A 26,694-nucleotide genomic window follows, 5' to 3' on the forward strand; every position below is an offset into this window, starting at 1 on the left:
GCTTTCACATGGTGGGAAAGGTGAGTGGTGCAGCCAAAGGAAAAAAAAAAAAGATACGTATCAGATTCCAGCATGGTCAGTTATGGAAGAAGACATGGAAACAGAAAAAAAATCTAGGATGGGACAATTTCAAAGATGAGAAAAGATAAAATGCTTAACTTGGGGGCAGTGCCCAAAGGGATAGGGAGGAAGAGACAAACAAGGAGATTAAGAAGGCAGGATCTCTGGGACTGAGGATTGCTTCACCATGAGGTATTGTAGTGGTTAACTGCATGTGGCTCCAGATAGCATCGATTCCATTCATTTCATAGCTGTGTGACTCAGTCAAGGTACTTAAACCATCCATCTGCCTCGGTCTCCTCATCCATAACATGAGGACACAATAGTACTTACAGCAAAGGATTGTCGCAAAAGTCAAATGAGATCCAAGCGTCAAGAACAGTAAGTGCTGGACTTCCCTGGCAGTGCATTGGTTAAGACTTCACCTGCTAATGCAGGGAACAGGGTTCAGTCCCTGGTTCGTGAAGATTCCATGTGCTTCAGAGAAGCTAAGCCCATGGGCCACAACTGCAGAACCTACAAGCCTAGAGCCCGTGCTCCACAAGAGAAGCCCGTGCGCCACGACTAAAGAGTAGCCCACGCTCACGGTATCTAGGGAAACCCTCACAAAGCAATGAAGACCAGCTCAGCCAAAAATAAATTAAAAAAAAAAAGAGTAAGAGCTCAACAAATTCTCTGTTTACGTAATTCTAGTGTGACAAGGGGAGATATCTATGCTAGATTCCAGGTTCCTGACCAGGCTCACTGTGTCAACGTGGACTACCTGCAGGCTACCTTCCCGGAAAAGGTTGTAATCTAATAGAGCGCTTGGGCTTCCCTGGTGGCTCAGCTGGTAAAGAATCTGCCTGCAATAGCGGGAGACTTTGATCCCTGGGTTGGGAAAATCCCCTGGAGGAGGGCATGGCAACCCACTGCAGTATTCTTGCCTGGAGAATCCCCAGGGACACAGTCCCATGGGGTTGCAAAGAGTCGGACACGACTGAGTGACTAAGCAAAGCAAAAGAGCACTTATCGAAAAAAACACTGTGAAGCTGATCCTAATGGGCCACAACTAATATTTGATATACTTGTCGAGCCATGTAAGTAATAAGTGACACTCCTGAGTAGCTCCAGGATCTGGGCTGCCTGATGCAAGCAAGATTTTATGCCTTTATTCTTAGAAGATATTTTTCAAGTGTCAAAAGTATTTCATGTGATTCTAATGCTCTTAAAGTAACCTCAGATCATTGAAAAAAGTACTAGGAAATACCCCCTGAAAAAGATTATTTCTTCAAATTCCTGGATTTTTTTTTTTTTAGCTTAACAAAGCATTCTAGAACTTTCTGTTCCCATCCCCTGCAAATGAATTCTACCTCTGAATCCCTGGGAATAACTTTAGTGGGAATTCATGCTTGGTTCCTCAAATTTTTGCTTTTAGGAATAGATCCTTCCAGTTTGAATCTCTCACTTTCAGAGGGACACTTCGGTACAAATGATTTTCAGCATATGGTATTGCTTTCTACCCATCCATCCATTCATACATCCTTGGATCCATTCATCCACCGACCTACCCATCTGAGCCTAGAGTTTGCAGCCAGACCCACGATTATAAAGCTTTACCACTTAGTGCCTATGAGACCTTGAGGCTGTCATGTAACGCCTCTGAACCCAACTCCTTGTTTGTAAAATGAGGATTCAAACAAGTATCTCCTCACATTTCTCTTGTAAGGATTAAATTAGAATGACTATAGAGCATGGAGCACAGCACTGGGCATTGATTACATACTCAATATTGGTATGTGGTTGTTTTTTGCTGCTGTTGTTCAGTCACTAAGTCATGTCCAACTCTTTGCAACCCTATGTACTGCTGCACACCAGGCTTCCCTGTCCTTCACTATTTCCCTGAGTTTGCTCAAACTCGTGTCCATTGAGTCAGTGATGCCATCCAACTGTCTCATCCTCTGTCACTCCCTTCTCCTTCTGCCCTCAATCTTTCCCAGTATCAGGGTCTTTTCCATTGAGTCGGCTCTTCACATCAGGTGGCCAAAGTATTGGAGCATCAGTCCTTCCAATGAATATTCAGGGTTGATTTCCTTTAGGATTGACTAGTTTGATTTTGCAATCCAAGGGACTCTCAGAGTCTTCTTCAGCATCACAGTCTGAAGTATCCATTCTTCAGTGCTCAGCCTTCTTTATGGTCCAACTCTCACATCTATACATGACTACTGGAAAAACCATAGCTTTGACTAGACGGACGTTTGCGAGCAAAGTGATGTCTCTGCTTTTTAATACACTGTCTAGGTTTGTTATAGTTTTTCTTCCAGGGAGTGAGCGTCTTTTAATGTTGTAGCTGCAGTCCCCATCTGCATTGATTTTGGAGCCCAAGAATATAAAATATGACACTGTTTCCATTTTTCCCCATCTATTTGCCATGAAGTGACAGTTATTCTGCAAACCAGACACTGTGCCAGTCACTGAGCACACAGCTGTGAACAAGAGTTTGCGGCCCTGTCTTCATGGAATATATAGTCTGGAGGAGGAGAAAGACATGGAATTAGTAATTTCTCCCAAATAATCCCATCTCATTAAACAGCTACCATTCTCCCAGTTTATCAGGTTTAAAATCAAAGGGTCATCATTGATTCCTTTCTTACAACTGCCCCCTTTCCCCCTCCCCCTGCACCCAGTCCCCATATCTAATCCACAGGTAAGTCCTGTTAGCTCTGCCCTCAAAAGATATTTCAAATCTGGCCAGTTTTCACCATCTTCCCTTGTCTGGACTCCAGCAATGAGCTCTGTAACTGGTCACCTTACTTTCACTCATGCATCTTATAGCACATTTCCAAGAAGAGCCACAATGATCTTTTCAAAGTGTGAATCAGGTGTTGCACGTCCACTGCTTAAAATCCTGAAGTTACAATAAAGTTCAACCTTCAAAACCTTACTTGCTCACACACCTGCAATCTCACCAACCACAGCCACACAGACAATCTTGCTGTGCCTTGAATGCACGAAGCTCTTACCCATCCTCCCATACGTGCCTCCTCCTCACCCACTGCGTCTCTGCTCAGATGTCTTCTCTTCAGAGAGGAGGTCCCTGGCCCCCTAACTACACTGGCCCCACCCCATTACCCGCTTCCAACCCCACTCCACCCCCATCACTCTAACCCATTACCTTGTTTTATTTTCTTGATATCACTTTTGTTCTCTATCTCTCTCCCTCCTTTTAAATTTAATTTTTTGACACACGTGTGGGATCTTAGTTCCCTCACCAGGGTTTGAACCCGTCTGTGTCTTCTGCAGTGGAGCACAGAGCCTAAACCACTGAGCCACCAGGGAAGTCCTTCTATCCCACTTTTTAAAATCTCTACATATAACTGGTCTCCATGAGGGGCAGGGCTTTGCCTTCTTGCCTCCATATCCATGTGCCTTGAATAAGACGCGGCCCATAGTATCTGCTCCAAAAATATTTTTTGAATTAAAGATTGAAGGGCTGAGTGCATAATAAAGTCTGTGTGATCACAAGAACAGTACGGCTAGGGCAGCGGAGTAATGCCTGCTCAACTATGTATTGGAAAAGACTTCCATCTGTCTGAAATTGAAATTCAGTCCTGCCTGGTAGCAAGAACTTGGATTAGAATTTTTCTCAGAATTCCTTCCAATCCAAGATTCTGGGATCCATGCCTTTTACCGTGTCCTGAAGTGTCCTCTTTTCACCTGGTTTTTAGAAATACTCAGATTCAAGCGCTGCTGCGGCCAAATGGTTGGTGAAATGGAGACCTGGCCGCCTCTCTTAAGAGAGCAATCAGTCACCTTCCTCCAAGAGGCACTGCCAGACTTCCCTGAGGATGTTTTATAGCTGAAATCATAACAAAGGCTCCCATTTGCAGTGTACCTGCTACATCGCATCCACCTTGCCTCCCTCTTGGCTCATTCTTACACCCACTCTGCAGAGTAAGCATTTCCCTCCTCCTCGTTTTGCATATAAAGAACCTGAAGCCCACAGAGCATAATTGCCGAAGGTCTCAGGGCCGGTTAAAGTGGGGAGCTGTGGTTCAGACACATGTCTGGCTCTGATGTCTGGGCTGGTTCCCCAGCATTCTAGAGGGCCAACTCCTTAATGCAGGTGGTAGATGGCATTGATGTCAACCTAGCTGATGCTAATTTAGGAAAACAACCCTGAGATAAAGAGTTACAGCAAGAAGACTCTGTAATGAGCCTGCTGGCCTAGCTGGAATGATGAGTTTTGATCTATTGCAGGTCAGAGCTATTTGGCTTCTGGAGCTTCGGGGACAGGCCTGTGGGGACCTTGGAGAAAACAGTTTTCAATGACAGAGAGCCTGTGATGGGCTCCTCGGCATCCCCCCCATGATGAGACCCTGCTGGGTGACAGGAACAAGAAGAGTTTGTACGGAGACAAGTGGCATCAGCAAGGCCCTGGCCAGAGGACAGACAGATGCTCGGGATGGGGTTCAGGAGAGGGAAGAGAAGGAGACATGCCCATGGCAGGAGATTGGGAAGGCGAGTGTGGGAGCCCCCTTCCTCCTCCCAGGATGGTCTTCACTGAATCCCTGGCTGAGGTTCCCTTTTGTTCTGCTTAGAGTGTTTCACTCGGAGAGAAGGGAACTTGGCTGAACACTGAGGTGGGGGTGGGGGGTGTGTGACCTTCATAGACAATTTCCAATGAAATCCCATCGAGTTCTTAATTTCCCGAGTGGCCTCCCCTGACCTCCTCTAAGGTCATAAATCAGTCACCCCTCACCCCTACCAGCTCTCCTTCTCTCTTCTCTCTCTTTTGTTTCTTGGGGTTTTGTTTTTTGTTTTTAATGGATCCTGCAAAGATCTTAGTTCCCTGATCAGAGACTGGACCTGGCTCTTGGCAGTAAAAGCTCGGAGTCCTAACTACCGGGCTGCCAGGAAACTCCCCCCACTATCGCTCTCTATTATCACCATATACCGTTCTCCAGCCCACCTGCAGTGCCCACCAGCCCTGCTCTACGATGTGATTTCTCCTGGTTTTGTCCTTCACTTCATATCCTGTACTTGATGGGAGTATGTGACATGTTGCTTTGACGCTATTCAATTAGTGTTTGTCTTTATACTGGTGCCCTTGCTTACTGCATATGTCCTTACAGCAGCAGTTTAAGGGGCTCTGCCAGGCTGGAGAAGCCATGCATTCAGGAGGCCTGTGTCCAGTTGATAACAGGACAGTTACGTGCCTTATGAAAGTAGTCAGGAGACAGATCTGTAGATTTGCTTCTCCGCATTCTGATACCATGAGCTAACAGGAACAAGGTTTAGGGGGTCTTAGTGTGCTAATGGCACCCCACTCCAGTACTCTTGCCTGGAAAATCCCATGGATGGAGGAGCCTGGTAGGCTGCAGTCCATGGGGTCGCTAAGAGTCGGGCACGACTGAGCGACTTCACTTTCACTTTTCAGTTTCATGCGTTGGAGAAGGAAATGGCAACCCACTCCAGTGTTCTTGCCTGGAGAATCCCAGGGATGGGGGAGCCTGGTGGGCTGCCGTCTATGGGGTCGCACAGAGTCAGACAGGACTGAAGCGACTTAGCAGCAGCAGCAGCAGCAGTGTGCTAATGGGCTTCCCAGATGATTAAGTGGGTAAAGAAACTGCCTACAGTGCAGGAGATGCCAGAGACATGGGTTCGATTCCCGGGCTGGGAAGATCCTCTAGAGGACGGCATGGCAACCCACTCCAGTATTCTTGCCTGGAGAATCCCCACAGACAGAGGAGCCTAGCGGGCTACAGTCCATGGGGTCTCAAAGAGTCAGACATGACTGAAGCAACTGAGAATGGCGCGTCCTTCTCTATTACTGCACCTGAGCACGTCTCCTACCAGCATGTCTTACGATTTGAATGACGTACTTATTAATTTTCACATCCTGTGTCTGGTTCACCCACTAGGGTGAACCATCATTGTTTTATTTACCATGTGTTCAGAACCCAGAACAGGGCTGGTGTGAAGGCAATGTCCAAAAGTATTTGTTGCATGACCGAAGGTGTGAATGATGTCTGGGTGGTTAATCCTCAAACAGGATGGTATTGGTGGCAAGTAAATAGATTACAGTGTGCTCATTCCCTCAACATCTATGTAGAGATAAAATCGTATTAGGGTTCATACCAAGCATAGGTCCAAAGGAGAAATAAAGGCCGCTCCCCAAGAGGTGTCTGGGAAGTCCTACCCTCTGCCTACTGAGGTGCAGGGAATCCTGGGCTCTTTTATGAAAATGAAAGTCAGCTTAGCTCCCATCTCTCCTTGCACACCAACCCCCACTCAGTGCTGGTTGGGGGGCAGGTCATGCTGGGGCTTGCCCCGCTTAGGGCTGCCAGGAGCTCTGGCTGGCTCCCATCAGATATACGCCGGCTGTTGGCAAGCGGGAAGGAAGCAAGCTGCAGCAGGAACAAAGTCTGTCACCCTCCCAGAACTTGAAGTAGTTGCCGAGGGAAGTCAGCTGGCCCTGGGGTAAGGAGACCATTATTTGCCATCTCATAAGCAGGTGTTTGAGGGTCAGATTATTTCTCAGCAGGTTGAAAGCCAGGGAAGGCGTGATGTTTTGTTTGTCCTTTGGCCTTGCCGATAGCAGGGTTCACCCATGAGGTCAGGTTGACGTGGTTCTTCTAAGGGGGCCTTGAAATGTAGCTAAGGGTACAGTCAACCCATTCTTCCTGATGTCATCCTTCCTTTATCAACTGTGAGACCTCCGATAAATGTCCTGAGGGATGATGAATGGGGCTGGGAGACTCCTCACTATGGCCTCAGCAAGATGCATCACAGTCCAGATTGGGCCTCTCTTTGGGACTTCTGAATGGTATGAATCTAGAGAAGGGAAAAAAAGTTTTACTTGTTCTTATGAGATTTCATAGCAGAGATGGTCTTGATGCTGGTCATTTTCCCCGCTGGTTTGAGGGACTTGGATGACCCTGATTTGCCCTCACATTTCCCTTCCTTTTTATTTTCTGGAAAGAAAAGTAAGACCACTGGATAAGATTCCACGCTCCCAATGCAGGGAGCCCAGGTCCAATCCCTAGTTGGGGAACTAGGTCACATATGCCGTACTGAAGATCCTGCTGCAGCAACTGAGACTTGGTGCGGTCAAAAAAATTTTTTTTTGAAAAATAGAATGGAAATGAAACTATTAAAAATATAAAAGAAGAAGAAGAAAAGAAAATTAAGACTGTTTATTGACTACCTACTATATTCCAGGCACTGTACTGGGCGAATTTTCCAAAGTTTCATTTGTATAAAACCATTTCAGGATAGATTGTGATTTTTTTATATAAATGAGAAGATGGAGGCTCAGAAAAATAAAGTAAAGATAGCCCCTCAGCTGAGGGACTGAGGCAGAATATGAACTCAGGTTGCCTTGCTCCTAAATTTTGTGTGTTCTTCCCCTCCAGGGCCCAGGAAGAACAGGAATGCTGGAATAAATTACACGGTAACCCAAATACATTACTTATCAGCATGAATCTAACACTAAAGATTGTTAAGCATGTCTGCATTTACTGGGGAGAGACAGAGGAGGGGGAGGAGTGGGGCATGAAAATATTTTTTTTGCTGGGATTCAATCTGTTCTTAGCCCACTGTCCCATACAGATAACCCGAACCTAGGTATGCTACCTTGCTTCTGTAGTGTCAGAGAAAAGATGACTTGGTAGGGACTAATGCTAACTTAGCTTCCCTGGTGGCTCAGTCAGTAAAGAATCCACCTTTGGATTTGGGAGACTCAGGTTTGATCCTTGAGTAAGAAAGGTCCCCTGGAGAAGGAAATGGCACCCCACTCCAGTATTCTTGCCTGGGAAATCCCATGGACAGAGGAGCCTGGTGGGCTGCAGTCCATGGGGTTGCAAGAGTCAGACACGACTGAGCAACTAACCAAACCACAATGCTATCTTAGTCCAAAGTTAGCTTTCCAGCTACTTTTGATAGAGTAGCTACTGCTACTGTATCATTGAATAAGAACCACACTTTTTCAGTCCTGCCCAGGGATATCCATGGGAATAAAGACTTCAATAAAATGCAAGGTAGCCTGGGTGATTGTCTCCTGCCCTAAACCAGAGGCAGTTCAGCAAGACAGAAACCCCAGAGCAGTGTCTGGTTTCTGGGACCAGTGACTCGGTCACCTGGGCCTCTGTCCTTCTGCAGGTAAGACCTTGCCTCTACCTTCTGGGAGGGAACCTGAACTCTCTCGGCCCTCGGCAGTCCAGGAAGTCTGCCGCTTCCTTATTCGAGATGTCTTATTAAACTGTAATCAGACTGCGAGAGGAACCAGTCAAAGCAGTGGCTATTAATAGGGAGGCGAGGAAAGCTGACTAAGGAGGGAACGGACTTAGACTGGAGGGAAGAGCCTGGCCACCTTGGCCCACAGTCCTCGGACACAGGTCAGTGAGAGAGAGAAAAAGAGAGGCCTGAGCTCTTTTCATTCCTGGGCCGCAGTCAGCACTATCTGGCTTTCTCAACTTTGGAAATAGAAACCCGAAGCGGTCCTGATCAAAAGGATATCCAGCCGTCTTTCCCAGGTCCTTGGGGAGTCTTGGAGCCCTGAGAACACATAGCTTAAATAGCTATGTCATCAGTCAGCGAGACTTGGAAAGGTGCTGGGGCTATATTTCTGTGGTCTCCCTCAACTGACAAGCCGGTGCTGACCCAGCCGCTTGGCTGGCCAGCCCTTCCCACTGGCAGAGATGTCAGAGTAGGGAGATTCTATTTCTGGCTGCTTGATAAGGCTTGGGGAAGTGGGTGTTACAGAAAGGTGCAAGGGGAGAATGAAGGGCATGGTGCAAAAGGGCCTAATAATGCGGAAGAAAGTTTTCGGTAATTTGTCGATGGAATGCCTTTTTCAGGGAGTTAAGATTTTTGACATTTAGTAGAATTTGTCAACCTCTGGATGCTGGAAACAGGATACGTTCCAAAATCTGGCCATGGGCACTTCCCCGGTGGTCCAGATTCAAAGCTTCCATAGCAGGGAACACGGTTTCCATACTTGGTCAGGAAACGAAAACTCCTGCATGCCACATGGCACAGCCAAAAAAAAAACAAAAAAACAATCTAGCCATGGCATGCCATGGATGCTGCGTTCGGCATATCCCTCACTCTGAACCAGGCACTGAATGCGCACGCATTCTGCGTATGCTGCTGCATTTAGTCTGCACCAACCCCCACAATGGGGTGTAATCACCCCTCTTCTCAGAGGGAAAAAATGAGATTCAGAAACGTAAGTGACTTGGCCACACAGTGGGTGACAAAGACAGCACTAAAACTCGGGTCTGTCTGAGGCCAGGGGGAGAGCCAGACTCCCTGCATACCCCCAAAGCATACCCCCATCTTTTCAGCTTCTTCTACCTTGACCCCGCCATCCCCCTACGCCTGTAGCTACCCCAGTACTGACACTGAAGTCAAGGTGGTAGAGTCTGTATGTGTGTTGCTGGGAGGTGCTGAGAAGTGGGGGACTGACGTGTTACAATCTTGTCACCCTTCTTGTAGTTGGTTAGACATGCCTAGGCATGTTTCAGAGTAGAAAATTTGTTTTGGTTCCTGGATCTCTGAAGAAGGAGGTTCAGATGGAGATCGGATGTGGGAGATTTCTTTCCCTTCCTTCCTAAAAATATTTATTAAGCACCTATTGAGCTCAGCTCTGGGTACTTTCAAATGATAGGACAATTGAATGACATCATGGATCTGGTGTTTTTCTCTGCTGTTTTTCATGTATCCTAGAAACTATCCATATATATCTATCTCTTGAGAGTTACAAAGGTGTCGTAATCTACTCACTTATGTGCATCTACCAAATACCTTTTCACAGAAAAGAGAGGTGACTTTCCTTCCACTGATTGTCATATAGACTACTTCCTGAACCTGAAGGAAATTCCAGGATCCCAAACACCAGGCCCTAAGCGCTTGCAAATACGTGAGGGAAGAGTTTCAGCCGCCAGCTGTCAGGGGCCCCAGATACAGAGGTGGGACCAGACCAAGCCTGACAATTTCCAAGCTCTCAGGCAGTAGATCATCTGAGCTGTTCTTTTGGGGTCTTATGTACTCTTTTTTTTTTTTTTTGGCTGTGCTGGGTCTTTATTGCTGCACTGGCTTTTCTCTAGTTGCAGTGCTCAGGTTTCTCTTTACGGTGGCTTTTCTTGTTGCAGAGCATGGGCTTTAGGGCACGCGGGCTTCAGAAGCTGCAGCGCATGGGCTCAGTAGGTGTGGCTCCCGGGCTTTAGAGCACAGGCTCAATAGTTGTGGTGCACGCTTTGTTGCTCCTTGGCATGGGGGATCTTCCTGGATCAGGGATCAAACCTGTGTCTCCTGCATTGACAAGCAGATTCTTTCCCACAGAGCCACCGGGGAAGCCTTATAGACTCTGTCGGTCAATTCTGTTTTCTTCCTTTTTTTGGAAAGGCAAACAAGTAACCTACCAGCCATAATAGTCAGCAAGATGGTGTCAGCACCCAGATTCAGACAGCCGCCTCCTCTCACTGTAGTCAAAGTTAATTAATTTCCACTGTACCTTGAACTAGGTCACCCGCAGGTCTGTGCCGGGCCTGACCTGGCTGCTAGGGAGGAAGAGAATTTCTAATCTGGCTCTTGCTGTCCCCAGCAGGAGGGGTGGAGAAGGGGGCTACGTTTCACCTTTATGTGGGCTTGTCTCTCCTCTTCTCCTCCGGGGAGGTGACCGTTTTCAGATCTGTGGGTGGGGAGGAAAATCTTCTCTTCCAAAAATAATGTCTTTCTGTAGCGGGGTTTAAAGCTGGACCAAGCTGCTAGAGCTATTTTTACCCAGCTTGCAGTTCAGGGTGTAAATAGCAACTGCGGCTGTTTTTTTTTTCCCACAATAGGGTCGACGTCTTGGAGGCGAAGGCATTCTGGCGCAGCGAAGAAACAATACAGGTTGTCCTTGGGCCCAGCGGCTGATCCTTGACCACCTGGTCAGTATAGAAACCGGGGTGGCATCTCCATGGTTCTGTTATCTGGGGCTTGGCTGTAAACACCAGGCCCCAGGATAATTCCTGGGCTGAGGCTGATTTAAAGAAGATCTAGGTGGAATCAGGAAGGAGAGTCTTAGACTGAGCAGCTGAGGGTTCCGGGAGCTTGTGTACCTTCGGCTCCCTCTTGCTCGACCTCTTGCCTTAGCAAGCACTTCCTCCCAGGCTGCTGCCGTTGGAGGGTTTCTTGCCCCAAGCCCACCAGATAAGGAACTGAGAAGAGATAGAAAAAAACAAAATCCACTCGAGGCTGCCCGGATGACGGAATGTCTCTAAAAATATATGCCTCCTAGTTCTCAAGTGATTGGCAGCCCTGCGGTCTTCAGCATTGGAAAGTGTCATTTAGAGGGTTGGCTCCCTCCGAAGCTGAGAAACTCACCAAGGCTTTGAGTTATGTCTCCAGTTGGCTTGGGTGTGGTGGGTGGGAAGTTCAGCTTCCCAAAAGACCATCGTTGGTATTATTGATGAGGGAGATAAACCAGCAAAGCTTGAGATGTGCCCATCACAGTTGGCGATTCTTTATTGCTTTCCTTTGAAGGAACAAATAATCCTCAGTGGCTTTCCTTTAAGGCCAACTTATTTACCCAAATCTTTCCCTGGGGTCTTTCGTCTGAAATTAGACAGGACTTATGAGTCAGCTCTTTGTTATGAATTACACAGTAGCTCCTTGTGGAACTGCCCATTCCTTTCCTCTAGGTACACATTGATCAGAGAATTTCTCAAATATCTACCACGTACTCAGAACTGGGCCTTTAGGCACATGGTTCAGGTTTCAGATTCTTCCTGGAGATGACGTGTAGGATAAGAAAAGGATTGAGGAACAGGTAAGCAGCTGAGTAATCCCCAAATGGGCTTTTTTGGCAATGATTTTTCTGTGCAGCTCATTGAAATTGATTCTGGGCAGCTGTTAATTGCAAAAACTCACTGCCAATTATTGATAGCTAAAATGACATTGGAGAGCTTTTCATGGTAAAAATAGGGGCAGACAATAGATGAGAAAAGAGCTTTGCATTTGAGGAGAGAGGTTGGGAACATATTGTTTCAATCTGGGTTTCCACTGTCAGCGTGGGTTCTCTCCCAGGACTGACCAGGGAAGCCTATTTCCTGACCTCCAGCAAGAAGTCCGCCCGGGAGCCTCTCAAGATGAGATCAAAGCTTTGTCTTAGCAGCCAGACCAGAGGACATCCATGCTGGGTTCAGGGCATTCTGGTCCTCACTGTGCTCAGAGTCACATTAAAGAGCCAACCCCACAGTTTTTAGTGAAACCTGATGAATTTGACATGTATGATTAGCTAATGTGGGGAATTATTATTGTCCCATTGATATGATAATTTGCCTATGAAACTTCAAAATTATAAACAATGGTTTTCTGGGGAAAGCCTCTTGAAGTGTGAATGGTAAATGTTTACTGTAAAAACAAACGCAAAAAACCCCCCAAAAAACCTGGATCTGGAAAGAGTGCCCTGGTGAATAAAATGAAAACCATGTGCAGTCCCATTGCTAAACTGACTAATTGTTTCGAAAAATGCTTCCAGCTCCAGCCTTGACGTTGGGCAAATTGGGAACGCTGTACGAGACTTCCTGTCTAATACTTCCCTAGATTTCCTGGAATCCAATTTGAAACGCTGTTTCCCCTACATCACCAAGGAGTTAAACCTTGGCTCTGCTCTCTGGTGACTAATAGGCACCGTGTGGCTCTGAGCTCAGCGAGAAAGAAACTGACAGTCGGCGTGGGAAGCGTGTGAGATTTCAGGGCTCTTGCGACGCCTTAGATGGGCCTGGTGCGCAGGAGCAAGGAGGATTGCCATCGAGTGCCCTCAACTATGTCCTTTTATCATGAATTCTTGGTTCTTCCTCTGAACTTTGCATGATTTTTAATGAAGATCTCCAGCTCCTTTGGGGGCCTTATGTTACGGTGGTGTGTGAGTTAATTCCATGGAGAAGGATATTTTAAACAGCAAACAAATTTCACCACTTTGAAAAAGAATCCATTTTGATTGAAAACAGAGCGGAATCAACTGACCTGATCAAATCACACTTGATGTGTGTTGGGGGTGGGGGGATATCTTCTTTCTACTCTTGCTGTTTGCTTCCTGGTGAAAGAAGCCTAATTAACACTCACTCCCTTTTGCTTACCTGGAAAGGGAGAGTGGTTTAATAGGACTGTTGCATTTCCCAGGAAAGTCTGTGCCTCTCTTTCTTTCCTCTTCAGAGTTCACACTGCTCCTGCACGGTGGGAAGGGTAGGCCCGTTCTGGCCCACCTGTCCATTGCTAAGTGGCCAGATCTGTCAGATTCTGAGTTTGAGTACTGGGTTCAGTACAGTTCAGTACAATTCAGTTAATTTCAGTCACTCAGTCTTGTCCGACTCTTTGCGACTCCATGGACTGCAGCACGCCAGGCCTCCCTGACCATCACCAACTCCCAGAGCTTACTCAAACTCATATCCATTGAATTGGTGATGCCATCCAACCATCTCATCCTCTGTCGTCCCCTTCTCCTCCCACCTTCAATCTTTCCCAGCATCAGGGTCTTTTCAAATGAGTCAGTTCGTCACATCAGGTGGCCAAATTACTGGAGTTTCAGCTTCAGCATCAGTCCTTCCAATGAATAATTAGGACTGATTTCCTTTAGGATGGACTGATTGGATCTCCTTGCAGTCCGAGCGGCTCTCAAGAGTCTCCTCCAACACCATAGTTCAAAAGAATCAATTCTTCAGTGCTCAGCTTTCTTCACAGTCCAACTCTCACATCCATACATGACTACTGGAAAAACCATAGCCTTGACTAAACGGACCTCTGTTGGCAAAGTAATGTCTCTGCTTTTTAATATACTATCTAGGTTGGTCATAACTTTTCTTCCAAGGAGTATGCGTCTTCTGATTTCATGGCTACAATCACCATCTGCAGTGATTTTGGAGCCCAAAAGATAGTCTATCACTGTTTCCCCATCTATTTGTCATGAAGTGATGGGACCAGTTGCCAGGATCTTAGTTTTCTGAATGTTGGGTTTTAAACCAACTTTTTCACTCTCCTCTTTCACTTTCATCAAGAGGCTCTTTAGTTCTTCTTTGCTTTCTGCCATAAGGGTGGTGTCATCTGCATATCTGAGGTTATTGATATTTCTCCCAGCAATCTTGATTCCAGCGTGTGCTTCATCCAGCCTGGCACTTGTCATGATGTACTCTGCATATAAGTTAAATAAGCAGGGTGACAATATACAGCCTTGACATACTCCTTTCCCAATTTGGAACCAGTCTGTTGTTCCATGTCCAGTTCTAACTGTTGCTTCTTCCTGCATACAGATTTCTGAGGAGGCAGGAAATGTGGTCTGGTATTCCCATCTCTTGAAGAATTTTCCACAGTTTGTTGTGAACCACACAGTCAAAGGCTTTGGCATAGTCAATAAAGCGGAAGTAGATGTTTTTCTGGAACTCTTTTGCTTTTTCAGTGTTCACTGGCCTGACAATATAAGGCTTCTCTGGTGGCTCAGATGGTAAAGAATCTGCCTGCAATGCAGCAGATGTGAGTTCAGTCCCTGATTCGGGAAGATCCCTTGGAGAAGGGAATGACAACCCACTCCAGTATATTCTTGCCTGGAGAATTTCATGGACAGAGGAGCCTGGTGGGCTACAGCCCATGGGGTCGCAGAGAGTAGGACAGGACTGAGCGGCTAACACTCTTTCCTGAGTATCAGCTGTACTAGTGAGAAAGGGCATTGTTGGTCCTTGTCTAGCTTACTGCCGTCTTATCTCTGATTGATTTTAAAATCTGCAGAGAAAAGGGGGTGACTACTACTTGGGAGCCTCCTCAAAGACCTCAACATTGACTGGAGACCTCCTGGTGGTTAGAAAAAGCTTTGTGTTGGGGTGAGATCCTGGCATCTAGATCCACATCACTACTTCCCTACACATCACTGAATTCCTTGGCTGTCAAATGAATAAAGGAGCTTTTACATGTATTCCTTGGAGTTGAAATGTGTCCATTCAGAACTTGTTCATTGAATGCCTACTATGTGCCAGGGGTGACCAAGATGGACCGTCTGTTATCACACAGTTTATAATCTAGCTATCAGAAAATTTAATGTTCTAAGTGAAATAAAACAACCTCAGAAAAGCTTAAGCAATAAAGAAAATTTATTGGCTCATTGGGGAGGCAGGCACAATTTGGTCCAGGACTCAAACAACAGGTTCCATTGTTTGGTCTGCTTTCCCTGGGTGAGATCCATTCATTTGTGGCCACACGATGCAACCCTTCCCCTCTTCTGGCAGCTTCCACAATGGCTGCAGTGGAAATAAGACATACCATTTACCATTTGAGCTAAGAAAAGTCCAAGTCCCAAAATTCCCTACACACTCTGGAGGTCCACTCTGATGAGACCATTCTAGGTCATGTGCATGTGTGCTAAATCATTTCAGTTGTGTCATTTCAGCTCTTTACGACCCTGTGGACCATAGCCCACCAGGCTCCTCTGTCCATGGGATTCTCCAGGCAAGAATACTGGAGTGGGTTGCCATGCCCTCCTCTAGGAGATCTTCCCAGCGCAGGGATCAAACCCTGGTCTCTTACATCTCCTGCATTGGCAGGCGGGTTCTTTACCACTAGTGCCAACCGGGGAGCAGGCCATTCCTAAAGCAGTGACTGGGGCTCAGTGTAACGGATGCACTTATGTACTGATGGGCTTAAACTCACTGAAATTCAGGGACCCTCAGTGCGGCCGGGCACCCAGGGTGAAGAACTGTGGGGTGTGGGGCATGGTGGGTGTCCAGGCAGCTGGGAGCAGAGCACCCCCACAGTCATAGTGAGTGTGGCTTTTGGGGCTCCTGAGGCCTTGCCTTGGGCCCCTGGAGGTGTGGGAGGGCCCACCTACAGATGGGATGGGCCCAGGACCTTCCTGGAGGCAGTATGGGAGGGGACAGCCCTAGGGAGAGCTTTAGGCTGTGCCCTCCCTTCCTACAGCTGTGGGTATAAAGATAAAGAGAAAACTGAAGAAGAAAAAAGAAAAATTGGGGGACAGGTATCAAGAAGAGGCAGCAACCAATAACTGTCCATGATAGAAGGAAAAGGCAATAAGTAAAGTAATTCTGCTCCGAGGGTACACTTCACCTCACAGAAAACACAGATATCGCATTTTCACCTGGGCGGTCGAGCACAAGCCTCAGAATCAGAGATCTGGATTGCCATTTCTGTGCAGGGCTCCTTTGCACGGCGGGCCCTCAAGTCATGGAGGTTAGTAGACTGTGCTTCTTGATCTGGCCCCTCAGGAACTGCCCCACCTATTGGATTCTTCTGCTCTGTGATCCCTCCTTTCTTTCTGGAAAGGAGGCTAAGGTGCTTGAGAGGGCCAAGGTGAGAGCCACACAGTGCCTGTCGCTAAATAAACCGAAGCTAAGTTGGCCTGTGTTTGCTACTCTTTCTGATTTATGGACATTCGGCCAGCAGTTAGGGGTTAAACATTAACCACACTGGGGCAGACTGGGACCACAGGAGACATGAGCCCTGAAGATACACAGGCCTTCAGTGTTCTTTGTCAGCGGGTGTGTGCGTGTGTGCTAAGTCACTTCAGTCGTGTCCAACTCTTTTCGACCCCATGGACTGTGGCCAGCCAGGCTCCTCGGTCCATGGGATTCTCCAGGCAAGAATACTAGAGTGGGTTGCCATGCCCTCCTCCAGGGGATCTTCCTGACCCAGGGATCGAACCCGAGTCTCATGTCTTCTCCATCAGCAGGCTTGTTCTTTACCATTACTGCCACCTGGGAAGCGGTTTGTCAATGTGCAAGGTTCAAAAGATCTGTGTAAAAGAATATGTCACCCAAATGAGCTGAAAACAGACAGAAATGCCATCAGACATGCGGGGTAGGAAGATTACTAAGTACCCAGCTACTTCTCAAGAGTTCACAGTACTTGCCAGGTAACTCAAGAGTACCAGCAGGCCTGAGCAATCCTTCACCTCTTCATTCAACAAATATTTAACGGGTACTTTCTATATAAGAAGTTACAGTAAGAACACATAATCAAGGCTGCCACTTCAATCTTTTTTTTGGAAGAAAGAAGGAATCTCCATTTGTACATAGGTAAATTATTATAAGAAATCAGATTACTATGTGCTGCATAAAATGAACTAAAGACCTCCTTTTATACCAGAGACAGATTGCAGTAAAACTAATTTCATTTAGGGTCAGATGTTGGAGACAGAGGGGGCTGTGGCCAGATTTAAGTGAATCTTGGTTTAAGATAGAAACAAATAAATAGGGTTACATTGAAAGATTGTAATCAATGAAAGTCTTTTTTGGTCTCCCAAATGAATGTGACTCAGTCCTTTGAACATTAAACAGCAACAGTTTATTTGCACATTTCTTATCATTCTTATTCTGAATTTGTCAGTCACTTATTTATTCACTCAGTTATTTGGTCAGACTCTCACTGGAGATTTATGGAAGGCTTGTTATGCATCAAGTACAGTGTCGAAGACCAGGATACAAAACAGAGTGAGACATGGGCCCTACCTTCTAGGAGCATATGAAAAAATAATTATAACAGGAAAGGTGCCCTAACAGAAGCATGTACTGAGTGCTTGGAGGTGAAGTCTTTACAAAGGAGGCGACATTTGAACTTGAAGATAACAGGAGTTTTCTAGGCTGAAATTGCAGATTATCTGAAAAATCTGTTAAGGGAGGAGCCAGCATGGTGTGTGAGGAAATGGTAAATAGTTTGGTATGGAAAGATCTTGAAGTATGTAGGGAGAGTGTCAGGAGAGGAGGTTTAAAAGGTAGGTGAGGGTAAGAGATAAGTCACCAGAGCTTCATACATAGATCTTACTGTGGGCATTGGACTTTATTTTTACAGATAAAAGGAATTTGTTGAAGGGCTTTACGTAAAAGAAGGACAATATTAGGTTTGGGCTTTAAAAAGACGTTCTGTCAGCTGTCTGAAGGAAGAGTTATTGTGGGGAGGGATTGGAGGCAAAGAAATCAACAGGGAGGTATTTCAACACCTAAATCAACAGGCGGTAAATCAACAGGGAGGTGAGAAGTGACAAGGCCTTGATAGCTGAAACAAAGGGAACAGAATGGGCTCAGGGAAGACGTGAGAGATTGATGCAACCAATAAGACCTAATGACTGACTGGCGGGAGATGATGTGGGAAAGGAAGAAGTTAAGGATGACTTAAGAAGTTAAGAGTCAGTAGCCAGGACAGCTGAGGAAATGAGGGTTCCATTAAGTACAGTAGGTAAAAGAAGAAGAACAGGTTGGGAAGAAAAATGACATACTGCCTTTAAGATGCCCACGTGACATTCAGATGGGCAAGCCCCATGCGCTGTTAGAAATATCTGTCCAAAAAAAAAAAAAGAAATATCTGTCCAGAGTTGAGCCTAGAGATGGATTAAGATTTAGATAGGTGCTGAGGCTATGGAATTAGACGGCACAGATCAGACCACTGGCCAGCAAAGTTTTTGACATTAGTAGCTTGATAGTCCCCCAAACCCTTAACATAGTACTTTGCATAAAGCAAGCAGTATCTATGTAAAAATCTACAGAAACATACAAAGACATGACAGTTTGGAAATTGCTAGTAATAGCTAGATGCCCAGAGACCTCAAGTTTGAAGTCACTGTAATTTTGAAGACTTATTTTAGGATCAAATGGGCAATAAAAGAGTATAGCTGACAAACTACTATGTATAAAATAAATAAGCAACAAGGATATATTGTACAGCACAGGGAAACAGAGCCCTTATTTTGTAATAACTTTAAATGGAGTGTAATCTATAAAAATGTTGAATCACTGTTTTGTACACCTGAAACTAATATAATATGGTAAATCAGTTCAGTTCAGTTGCTCAGTCATGTCCGACTCTTTGTGACCCCATGAACTGCAGCACGCCAGGCCTCCCTGTCCATCACCAACTCCCAGAGTCCGCCCAAACCCATGTCCATTGAGTCAGTGATACCATCCAACCATCTCATCCTCTGTCGTCCCCTTCTCCTCCTGCCCTCAATTTTTCCCAGCATCAGGGTCTTTTCAAATGAGTCAGCTCTTCTCATCAAGTAGCCAAAATATTGGAGTTTCAGCTTCAGCATCAGTCCTTCCAATGAATATTCAGGACTGATTTCCTTTAGGATGGGCTGGTTGGATCTCCTTGCAGTCCAAGGGACTCTCAAGAGTCTTCTCCAACACCACAGTTCAAAAGCATCAATTCTTTGGCGCTCAGCTTTCTTTATAGTCCAACTCTCACATCCATACATGACCACTGGAAAAACCATAGCCTTGACTAGATGGACCTTTGTTAGCAAAGTAATGTCTCTCTGCTTTTTAATATGCTGTCTAGGTTGGTCATAGCTTTTCTTCCAAGGAGCAAGTGTCTTTTTAATTTCATGGCTGCAGTCACCATCTGCAGTGATTTTGGAGCCCAGAAAAATAAAGTCAGCCACTGTTTCCCTATCCATTTGCCATGAAGTGATGGGACTGTATGCCATGATCTTAGTCTTCTGAATGTTGAGCTTTAAGCCAACTTTTTCACTCTCCTCTTTCACTTTCATCAAGAGGCTCTTTAGTTCTTCTTTACTTTCTGCCATAAGGGTGGTGTCATCTGCATATCTGAGGTTATTGATATTTCTCCCAGCAATCTTGATTCCAGCTTGTGCTTCCTCCAGCCCAGCATTTCTCATGATGTACTCTGCATATAAGTTAAATAAGCAGGGTGACAATATACAGCCTTGACGTACTCCTTTTCCTATTTGGAACCAGTCTGTTGTTCCACGTCCAGTTCTAACAGTTGCTTCCTAACCTGTATATAGATTTCTCAAGAGGCAGGTTAGGTGGTCTGGTATTCCCATCTCTTTCAGAATTTTCCACAGTTTATTGTGATCCACACAGTCAAAGGCTTTGGCATAGTCAATAATCCAGAAATAGATGTTTTTCTGGAACTCTCTTGCTTTTTCAATGATCCATCGGATGTTAGCAATTTGATCTCTGGTTCCTCTGCCTTTTCTAAAACCAGCTTGAACAACTGGAAGTTCACGGTTCCCGATTGGTGAAGCCTGGCCTGGAGAATTTTGAGCATTACTTTACTAGCGTGTGAGATGAGTGCAATTGTGTGATTGCAAATCGACTGTATTTCAATTTAAAAAAGAGTTCAACTACCATACTAATATTCAAAGAGATTCTAGCCTTCCCCCAAATTCCATTAAAAGTATTATTATCCCCTTGTGAAGTATATCTTGGCATTTGGTCTTGCAGAAAAGATACAGGGTTAATACTATCAAATGAAGAAGCTGCTGCTGCTAAGTCGCCTCAGTCGTGTCCGACTCTGTGCGACCCCATAGACGGCAGCCCACCAGGCTCACCCGTCCCCGGGATTCTCCAGGCAAGAACACTGGAGTGGGTTGCCACTTCCTTCTCCAATGCATAAAAGTGAAAAGTGAAAGTGAAGTCGCTCAGTCGTGTCCGACCCTCAGCAACCCCCTGGACTGCAGCCTTCCAGGCTCCTCCGTCCATGGGATTTTCCAGGCAAGAGTACTGGAGTGGGGTGCCATTGCCTTCTCCAAATGAAGAAGCTGTGGAAGTATAATTTATCAGAAGAGGGGAGTTCGGTAGCAGTTGCTGGAACACAGAAATTGGTGTCAATGTATTTGACCCTCAGCAAAGTCATTCTGAGGGCAGCTTCGTGGTGTTTGAGGAACTAAGCAACGTCTTCATCAAGTGTCACACAATGTCACAGTTCTGCATTTGCTCATTCTTTCAACAAACTCTGTTTGAGTACTTTGTATGCTGTAGACACCGTGTTAGGGACAAAAGACATCTTCCCATCCCTCAAAGAGCTCATGGTCCAGTGGAGCTGGGGGTAGGAGGATGTAGAGAAGGGAATACAATTCAAATAGACTGTGAAGTGCTCTGATAGCACTGTATGCAATGAAGACAGAGAAGGACTACCTCACTCAGAGGGTGCGAAATGAGAGTGGCGACATGGTTAGAGAAATCGTTTCAGAAGAGATCACACCTGGGCTAGGTGATGTAAGGAGAGGGTAAGGTTCCAGATCACGGGGAGATCAACTGTAAAGGCAAGTGAAAGTGAGAGTCGCTCAGTCGTGGCGGACTCTTTGTGACCCCCATGGACTATACAGTCTATGGAACTCTCCAGGCCAAAATACTGGAGTGGGTAGCCTTTCCCTTATCCAGGGGATCTTCCCAACCAGGGATTGAACCGGGGTCTCCTGCATTGCAGGCAGATTCTTTACCACCTGAGGGAAATAAAGGCAAGGAAGAACAGAATTCATGATGGTTGGACATAGACTAGATGGAGGCAATGTTAAGGGATGAGCTGGGAGAGGTAGACAAGGATTTCATCAGGCCACTAGAAGCCTTTATAAGAAATCTGAACTTTTAGCTTGAAAGCAACAGAGCCACCGAAGGATTTTTATAGAGGACTTTTTTTTTTTTTTTCCTTATAGAGGACTTTAAAGCAAGTCTTCTGCTTTTGACATTTTTCTTCCCTTTCTTTTTTTTTTTTCCAGCCTGTGTTGCTTCCTTTATTATAAAGAACTTGAGACATGTGCAGGGACATCTTAAACACGTGTAGGTGGCCCCTCTTTTAGAAAGGCAGAGAAGAGCCTCGTCATTAACTCATTCTATTCATTAGTTTTCATGTCTGTTCACCATTTAAACTAGAAAAGACACTGCAAGCTATCTCAGCTAGCTGCTAACTGGGGCATGGCACCAACACTACACATACAGTTGAACAAATGACCATATCTTCCTGGTTCTTCCACTGCGCAGGCTCAGTAGGCTTCTTTGGACTGAACAGGTGTGATCTTGTTCGAGAAAAGCGTGTAAACATAGGGCCAGATTTTGTTAGTCTCGGTTCCTGAAAACTGGTGGAGCACTCCTCGGCTCTTGTACAGCTCGATGACGGGTCTTGCCACATCCTTGTACCGCCTTAGCCTGGCAGCAACTGCTTCTGCTTTGTCATCCTCCTGCTGGACCAGTGGCTCACCAGTGACGTCATCCATGCCATGTACATGAGGTGGGTTGAAGTCCAGGTTATATACCCTTCCACTGGGAGGGTGAATCCAACGTCGGCTGAGACGATCCTTGAGCGTTTCGAATGGAATGTTCAAAGTGATCACTAGATCCAGGTCACATAGTCTGTCCAAGGCTTCAGTCCGAACTAATGCTCGAGGAAAACCATCAAGTAGCCAGTGCTCGCCGCGCCTGTTCTCCAACTCCAACATCATGAGGCGTGTGATCACATGATCGGGAACCAAAAGGCCTTTCTCTATGTATTGCTTTGCCATATCACCAACTTCCGTGTTGGCCTTGATGTTCTCCCGCAAGAAGTGGCCGCTGGAGAGATGCTGAAGGCTAAAGTTCTGGGCTATCCTCTGGCACACGGTGCCCTTGCCCGAGCCCGGCGGCCCAAGGATGACCGCACGCAGGAGTTTGGAAGCCATTGCCTCAGAGAGGAGGGGGAGGCCGAACTGACAACCGGGACAGCGGCCTCGGAGAAGCCCTGGGAACTTTGTTTCTTCTGCCCCTGCCTCTGACACCCTGGGCTCGCGCGGAGATTCGCCGCCGCCCCTGCAGGGGCTTTTTCTTCCCTTTCTGTCCTCACCCCCTTCCTCTCTGCTCTCCTCCTTTCCTCCTCTCTCCCTTGCTCCCTCCCTCCCGTCCTTCCATCCTTCTTCCTTCCTTCAGTCCTCCCCACAAGCCTGCTTTTGGACATCGCGGCTGATCTGGCTGTACCTAAAGGATAAGGGCACGATATATTGTTCATGCTCAGGCTAGAGGAAAGGAGTTGGAGATGCCTGAGCCTTTGTTGGCAAAAGACTGACAAGATTCCAGAAATAATTCTTATCAGAGAGACTGTTACCTCCAAGGTGTGGACAGGAATCTTCACTGAAGAGAGGTCTACACTCTTGCTGCTTAAATGAGACTCCTGGCCTAAAAGAATCAGCATCTCCTGGGAGCTGGTTAGACAAATAGAATCTCAAGCTCCACCTCAAACCTGACTCAGAATCTGCATTATTAACCAGATGCCTTGGTGATTCCCATGTACATGCAAGTTTGAAAAGCCCTGATTTAAAAGATAGGAAAACTGCTTAACTGGTAAAGCCTGTTACCATGTTGCAATCTTAAGTTTTTTTGCATGGCTAATTGATATGTAATCCATTTATCAGCCCCTATGAGTCTGATTTATGTCCAAAAGTAAACTCAGTCAAGGGTTAAACTGTTTGTACTTTACTAAACATTTCCTGGAGAATCCCGTGGAGGGAGGAGCCTGGTAGGCTACAGTCCATGGGGTCGCAAAGAGTGGGACATGACTGAGCAACTTCCCTTCACTTCACTTCAAACATTTCCAAGAAATCTCCTTAGAGCCAGTGAGGTTGAGATCCCTTGAGATGGAGGGCTCGCTCTCTGGCTGATGGGTGAAAGGTTCATTGTTTTTGTGCCATTGGGACAAAATATACATAATATACATTTATCATTTTAACAATTTGGAAGTGTACAATTCAGTAGCAATAAGTCCATTCACATTGTTGTACAACCATCACACTCATCTATCTCTAGAACATTTTCATCTTTCCAAACTGAAACTCTGTATCCACTAAACAGTAACTCCCATTGCCAGGGCCACTAGGGAAATGAGGGTTCCACTAACTACAGTAGGTAATAGAAGAACAGGTTTGAGAGGAAAGATAAGACATACTGCCTTCAAGATACGCACATGACCTTAGATGGGGAAGTCCCATGGGCTGTTAGAAACACCTGTCTAGAATTGAGCCTAGAGATGGACTAAGGCTTAGGTAAGTGCTGAGGCCAGGAAATTAGATTCCTATGAGTGGAATCATCCAGTATTTTGCTTTTGTGATTGGCTCCGCCCCCCTGCCGCTTAGCATAATGTCATCAAGGTTCATCCATGCTGTAGCTTGTATCAGAATTTCCTTCATTTTGGGAACTTCCCTGGCTAAGAATCCACCTTCCAATACAGTGGTTGTGGGTGTGATCCCTGGTCAGGGAACTAAGATCCCACATGCCGTGGGGCAACTTAAGTCTGTAACTAGAGAGCTGCTTGCTCTCTAAGACCTCTGCAACTAAGACCCGATGCAGCCAAATAAATGAATTTTAAAAAATTATAAAAAAGAATTCCCTCCCTTTTGAAGGCTAAGTAATATTCCATTCTGTGTATATATTGTATTTTGTTTCCCATTTATCCATCGGTGAACATGTGGGTTTCTCCCATGTTTTGGCTATGGTGAGTAGTGTTACTACGAACATGGGAGTAGAAAGATTCGTTCTTATGACCAGCATTCATGCCAGGCATGCAGCTCCTTATTTTCCCAGCTTATCCACACTATTTCCTAGTAGTGTGCCACAAGGAAAATGATAACATTCACAGCTAGTGGATGTACTAAGTGAATTTTCTTTAATATGTTAAGCCTCAAGTCAACTCCTCGTTAAGGAAAGGGAATTTGCTGTTGTTTGGAGCGAAACGTCTGTTCCATTTAGCATCTCTGTCTGGGAGCAATGGCCTCCTGGATATAAACAGAGAGCCAGAGCCAAGAAAGATATTAATTCGCAAAGCTCAAGTATTGATTTGGTGACGCCATTCTCTTCCCTGATGCTATTCCTATCAACCCAAATTATCTCTGTGAGTATAGGAAGTGTTTTTTCCCCCGTGTGCTGGGCAGCTGGTGACAAGCGCCTTGGTGATAGGCTCTGACAGAGATGACTGATAGGCTCAGTCAGCCCTGAGTCTGCAGCCCTGAGGCCAAGAGGCAGACACCCACCCGACAGACTCAGCTCCATCCTGATTTCAGGGGCCTCTAACGGGGCTCAGACAAGGCGAAGGGCCCTTGAGCTTATGGTGGAACTATTCTAAAGAATTATTTAAAGGGTCTAAAGGCAATGGCACCCCACTCCAGTACTCTTGCCTGGAAAATCCCATGGACGGAGGGGCCTGGTGGGCTGCAGTCCGTGGGGTCACTAGGAGTCGGACATGACTGAGCGACGTCACTTTCACTTTTCACTTTCATGCATTGGAGAAGGAAATGGCAACCCACTCCAGTGTTCTTGCCTGGAGAATCCCAGGGATGGGGGAGCCTGGTGGGCTGCCGTCTATGGGGTCGCACAGAGTCGGACACGACTGAAGCGACTTAGCAGCAGCAGTAGCAATGAATTATTTAAAGGGTTTAAAGAATTATTTAATTATCTAAAGAATTATTTAAAGCTTATAAGCTTCCCTGGTGGTTCAGTGGTAAAGAATCTGCCTGCCAATGCAGGAGACTCGTATTCGATCCCTGGGTTGGGAGAAAGAAATGGTAAACCCACTCCACTATTCTTGCCTGGGAAATCCCATGGACAGAGGAGCCTGACGGGCTACATACAGTCCATGGGGCTGCACAAAAGTCAGACACGACTTAGCGACTAAACAATGACAACACTATCTCCTCCTACTGATCATATTTCTCTTCTGGAGTCTACCAGTTTACTTGTGCCTCTTCAGGAAGTTGGAGATAAGGGTGGGAGAGAGGGCTTCTTACATGGTTTCCTACAGGCATCTAGTGGAGGCACTCTCATACCCTCCACCTCATCCCCACTGTTTAATTCTTGGGCTTCCCTTGTGGCTCAGCTGGTAAAGAATTCGCCTGCAAGGCAGGAGAGCTGGCTTTGATCCCTGGATTGGGAAGATCCCCTGGAGAAGGGAAAGGCTACCCACTCCAGTATTCTGGCCTGGAGAATTCCATGGACTGTATACTCCATGGGGTCACAAAGAGTTGTTTAATTCTGGGAACAATTCTGGTTTACTGGATACACTATGTGTGACAAGAAGAGGGTTACAGTCATACCAGCTCATTCGGAAAATAAACACTGAAACTCTGGATTTCATCTTCGGTGCTATCACTTTTGCTTTGCAAAGTAAATCTAGATGTTAAGACAGGGAAACCACTACGTTTCCCATTTTCCTGTTAATTCCTGGCTTTCGAGGATGATTAACTTCATCGAGAAATTGTAAACACACTGTGCTAATCGTTTATGAGATCTGATTAAGAGCTTTACAGGGAAGATTTGCACCACATTAAAGGCTCCAGCAATTTGGGAGAGTGTACATGTAAGGAATTTCCTTTTACCTGATTATAAAAGAAGAGTTAGAAATCACAGCCAACTATCCAAGAAAGGGGTGAGGACCTGTTGCCTTTTGAATCTGAAGGAAAAAAATGTTTGCCTGTTGGTGAGAACCCTTGAAGAATTCCCATGAAAACTGTTGATTAAACCAAAATTTGTAACATGAGATAAGATTAGCTGTGTGTGCAGCCACAGCAACACGTGGCAGGCTGGAAGGATCCAGTGAGTCAGGAGACCTGCATAAGATAATAAAGTGTCTGGAGGCCACTGCCTAGAATTTATAATCTGCCCCTGACCTGTCCTCTAGAAGGTCTTTCCCTGTCCCTTTCCATTCATATATACTTATCCAAATTTTACCACTCTGGGGAAGACTGCCCAGGGTGACTGCTCTCACCTGTAATCATTCTTTTTGTTGTTTAGTCGTTAAGTCGTGTCTGACTCTATGACTCCATGGACTGTAGCCTGCCAAGCTCCTCTGTCCATGAGATTTCATAAGCAAGAATACTGGAGTGGGTTGCTATTTCCTTCTCCAGGAGATCCT

At 46.0% G+C, this 26,694-nt stretch overlaps 2 long non-coding RNA genes and 1 pseudogene across 6 annotated transcripts in view; 1 reads left to right on the plus strand and 2 right to left on the minus strand.

Annotated features, from left to right (window-relative positions):
* The first annotated feature begins 5,801 nt into the window (after positions 1 to 5,801).
* Positions 5,802 to 26,694, plus strand: part of LOC113877815 — a 95,429-nt gene continuing 74,536 nt past the window's right edge. For all 4 annotated transcript variants that reach the window (XR_003506830.1, XR_003506831.1, XR_003506832.1 and 1 more), the window contains exons 1-3: positions 5,802 to 6,522; positions 7,458 to 7,495; positions 10,887 to 10,976. This is a non-coding gene — a long non-coding RNA (uncharacterized LOC113877815). The remainder of the gene's footprint in view (positions 6,523 to 7,457; positions 7,496 to 10,886; positions 10,977 to 26,694) is intronic.
* Positions 15,150 to 16,610, minus strand: LOC113877816. Its single transcript, XR_003506834.1, has 2 exons — positions 16,169 to 16,610; positions 15,150 to 15,314 (listed from the first exon to the last, which is right to left on the minus strand). It is a non-coding gene; the product is annotated as an uncharacterized LOC113877816 (long non-coding RNA).
* LOC113877814 lies at positions 21,545 to 23,130 on the minus strand (annotated as a pseudogene). The gene has a single exon (XR_003506829.1). The product of XR_003506829.1 is annotated as an adenylate kinase 4, mitochondrial pseudogene (transcript).

This window comes from Bos indicus x Bos taurus, chromosome 19 (assembly GCF_003369695.1).
Source record: "Bos indicus x Bos taurus breed Angus x Brahman F1 hybrid chromosome 19, Bos_hybrid_MaternalHap_v2.0, whole genome shotgun sequence".
Classification (NCBI taxonomy): domain Eukaryota; kingdom Metazoa; phylum Chordata; class Mammalia; order Artiodactyla; family Bovidae; genus Bos; species Bos indicus x Bos taurus.